Consider the following 4,798-nt stretch of genomic DNA (forward strand, 5'->3'; position numbering starts at 1 on the left):
GGGATTGCCATGGTCCCTGTTTTTGTTGTAAAGTAGCCACCACTCCATGCTCTCTCCTGTGATGGACTACAATCTCAATAAAAATTAGTAAACTAAATGGGAGATTGTAGTGTACCATGGGAGTGAGCTTGTGGCTACTTTACAACACATACAGGGACCATGGGGAACAAAGGTAGCCACCCTCCAGAAGGAAGGACAGTGTCAGCACCAATTCAGAGACGATTTGAGGATCTACAGCTGAGTGATGCACAAATAAGATTTTTTTGTTATTAGTTAATATTTTTTTTGTGTTCATTTTTTTGTTAATTTTGTTTAATTTTTATTAAAAGTTAGGGTATTTGAATGCATTTTAAGATTTAACTCCTGACTTTATTATCAAAGCTGCTTTTCTTGCTTGTCTATTAAAGTTGAAGGAATGGACCAGATTAAAGGTGGCAGAAATTCTGGGTGAAATTTGTTTTGGAAAATCATCTTTATAAATTGTCAAAGTCGACCAACTAGAATTCACTGGATTCAATTTGTTTATGTTTGAAGTTAGTGCGAGGGTTGCACATGTGCCGCCCCAATAGGAGCATAGAATATGAGATGCATAGCCTCAGTTAATATTGGCATTGTTATATAGGTTAGAATTTATATAGTGTGATTTGCCTAACTATTTTCTCATAGCTAAATTCATGTGTTATCCTATGCTGCCATCTAGTGGCCTTTTGTTGTAACAAACATGCTTTCTGTAATTATTCCTCATGTAACGAGGTATTTCCCCCTAGTGTAGCCCCTTCCTGCAGCAAAAGAAAAGGTGAATTGACACGTTGCCCTGCAGAGCTTTGTAAATGGTCAAGACGGTCAAATTCTGTGCTTGCTAAAAATAAGAAAAAAGCTAAATATATAAATTTCGACCTTTAATAAATAAGCCCCTTAGTGTATGGACTTCAGTTTATTACTGCCATGTTACCGGACCATGAAGGTCCCTGGATGTTCAATTGCTATGGGGACAGAGTTGTATATTTTACTCTTCTGCTTACATGTGCCTAGTTCCATGTAACTATGTTGTAAAATACCACAAAAGGCAGCACTTGTGACAAGTTAGAGTGTAACTTTAGCCAATGGATTACATTTTAATTTTTTTAGAATTGGACAGAATGAAGAGTTGTCGTTGTTCGCATTGTAGAAACTGCTTCAGTACACTAAGTAAAAGGAATCTCACTGACAAGCACTAATAGCCATATATAGCTTGAATTCTGGTTGATTCCTGTTGCAATTGGAGCAATGGGTGGCATTATCAGCACCACACTGAAAAGTTGAAGGTGCCCAGTTGAAAATGGTCAACCTAATGACTGCATTCAATCAGATAACCATTCACTGTTTATCTATTCAGACAACCACAAGTGTTGACTATCTGAATACATTGGCAGGCAGGGCATATTTCCCTATCCATGCTATTTAGCATAAATGGGGGAATCGATTGCATATCTAGCCTAAAGGTGGCCATACACTTTACAACCCTCGCAAGACTGTTGTCTTGCGAGGGTTGTAAAGTACTTAAAAAAACGTACAATCTGCCCATCTTGGACAGGCAGATCGTACTTGCGATCATTGCAAGCCCGCCCCTCTGAGGGGCGGGCTTTCCGATGACTGTAATGAGGGGCGGGCTTACGATGACTGCAAACGGGCAGTGTGCGCGTGCGCACACCGACCCGTTCGGCAGTTGCCAAACCAGCAGGCCACTAACTCGCCGAAAATCGTACGATTCCTGGCGGGTTTTCTAGCATGCTGGTTCGACGGAAGACATGCGACCATACAGTAGAAACGGTCACACGCCTTCCATACACTGCACGATTATCGTGCGATCGCGGGATTTCCCGCGATTCTCGTATGAGAATCGTGCAGTGTATGGGCACCTTTAGGCAGAAATAAAAACACATGTTCAACTTCTGACCAGTATTGGTGGCTGCTCCCTTACCTGGGCCAGGCACCTTATGATTGTTCCTTTATCCAGTCATCCAGTCATCTAATGTTATCCAGTGCTCAAAGTTGGTGCACTATGAAACGTGAGTTTGTAATTTTATGTTTTTATTAATTTAGTTTGTTTTTAATACATAAAGCACAAGGGAGATTTCGAGGGCTATTCACAAAAGGGTGAAGAGTTTGGAGAAGGCAGAAGAAGTGAACAATCTAGAACAACATAGCTGAAAAGTGAGCTGAATTGGATAATTTTTTCAATTCAGCTAAGTTGTCCTAGATTGTTCACTTCTTCTGCCTTCTCCAAACTCTTCACCCTTTTGTGAATAACCTATTTAGTGTTGTCTCCACCAATTTTGTATTGTCCACAGTGTGCAAATATTACCAAGAAATACCCCTAGACAGTGCTGCTCTCTTACTTTTTTTGCATTACATTGGATTTCCCTTTAATTAAAACCACTGTACAAAATGAGAAAGTATTTATTGTAACATAAAATGCAGACAGTACATTCAAATGGTACATACTGGTACATAAAAGACTCAATATAAGTAACAGAATATATACACACAGTAAAAATATAATTATAATACAGTGTTTAATTGCCAAAATGCAATAATCTGTTTAATTTTATAATGTTTTAACTTGTAAATGGTAAATTTAAACATGCCAATAATTGGTGAAACAAGGGTAACTACAATGCATTTACTAAGGTGCAAACAGTGAATCTTTAAAATTTCATAGAACGAGATGAAGGACTTAACTAGCAGACAGTGGTATATGGGAAACAGCTAGCTCTTATTATATCACACAACTAAAACAATACGACGGTGTGTGGTATAATTGTTTTATTTGATTGAATTGTTTTTGCATTTAAAATGTTCAAAGAATTTTGACTAACAAGACTAATTCAGACTAACAAGGCAGGTTGGATCTGATTGCAGGCTGTATGAGATTTCTTAGCACTGGCAATTTTATAACAACCTTTCTGTGTGTTGGATAGAGTGATGACCCAGCATCATAAGTTGTTGTGTTCCAGGATGACCAGATTGCCAACAAAAGGATAGAGCAGTGGACTGTGACATAAAGTAAAGCCAGGATGAACAAATTAACTACTCAGCAAATAGCTTGTCCACCCTGTATGCATCTCAAGGTTAAAACCTCATTCACACCTATCAAGTAGGTGTGATTTGGTATTCCTGTGGCAAGAACTTGCAATTTCCTGCAGCAGGAATTCCAAATCTTCCATTTACAAGCGGCAGCTGTCACCTGTTCAAGTTAATGATCGGGTGACATTGGCTGTATCTGAAAGCGGCAGAATGCTGACACACCGCATGTAATCATATATGATTTGGAAGATTTGGAATTCCTGCAGCAGGAAATTGCAAGTTCCTGATGCAAGAGTCCCTAATCACACCTACTTGGCACATGTGAACGAGCCCTTCGTTTGAAGTTTTCATCAGTGTGTTGATGTAATTTTGTGTTTTCACCAGTTCTCTTAGACATATTATATATTTCTACAATAGACAAACGTGTGAACGTGTAAAACAGTCCATGTACATTCTATAAGGCCAAAATTATGTGGACCTCCCATCAAATTATTCAGTTCAGTTGTTTCCAGTGAAGGGTACTGGTAATACCGCACCATACAAATAACTTTTTGACAGTTGCGCTCTTACAGCCCTGTGGCAACAGTTTAGAGAAGGCCCTTTTCTGTTCCAGCATGACTGTGTGCCCCAGTGCACAAAGTCAGTTCTATGACATTCCCCATGGCCAGCTCCACAAATGGTTTGATGTTCAAGAACAAGTGTGGCCTAAACCTCAACCCTATTGAACACCTTTGGGATGAATTGCAATGCCAATTGCGAGCTAAGTCTTCTTGTCCAACATCAATACCTGACCCCACAAATGCTGCATTGGCTGAATGGGCACAAATTCCCATAGACACTCCAAAATCGTGTCTTCCTATTGGAGTGGAGGCTGTCATAGCCAAAGGATGTCAATTTCATATATATTCCCAGGATTTTGGAAAGGATCTCATATAGGTGCCATGGTCTACTATCCACAAACTTTGGCCACAATAAGTGCATATTTAGCTATTTGTTTGGAATTTCCCATTGATATTACAGTTAGTACTGCAGTAGTCGTGATGGTGACATAACAACTGACCAGCCACTTGTCTATAGAATTTGATACCTTGGTCTGGACAATTTCTTTGAATACCTCTACATACCGTGCCTTCTATGAATTGCCTGTCCTTTCTCCACCCAAGCATATAAACAGCTTTGTGAGTTATATAATGCATTTGATCAAATTAACATAGATTATCACTGTATCGCTCAAGGTTCCCGTCTGCTAATACTTAATGCACATCTGTCATACACAGACCCGCTCATTGATATTCGAAGAGAGCATGTGACATCATTATGTTGTAAATATCTTCAGAAATTGTAGCTACGGATGATATGCAAATTTGCAGGTTTTCAGCTGTCAATTACATGTAAATTCTAGTCAACTATAGAAAATAATACAATGCGACTGAAAAATAACTATTAAAATATATTCTTCTTTTAAATAAAATCTATATTAAAAAAAAAAAACAGAAATGTCGGTTTCACAATTCAATGGTCTATTCTAGGTAGAATGGAGTGCGGGAATGCTGTACATGTAAATGCACCAAACGTATTGATAATGGAAGTTATTATGATATGACATATGTCTGATTATTCTGAATGGGAACATTGCAAAGGATGCTTATGCAGTCACCGAACATTTAATTTATTAGCTGAAATGAAATGCAGTGACCTACTTAAAATTATTTGAATAGAAACTATATATATA

Source organism: Nanorana parkeri, unplaced genomic scaffold (genome assembly GCF_000935625.1).
Source record: "Nanorana parkeri isolate BGI_ZX_2015 unplaced genomic scaffold, ASM93562v1 scaffold418, whole genome shotgun sequence".
NCBI lineage: Eukaryota > Metazoa > Chordata > Amphibia > Anura > Dicroglossidae > Nanorana > Nanorana parkeri.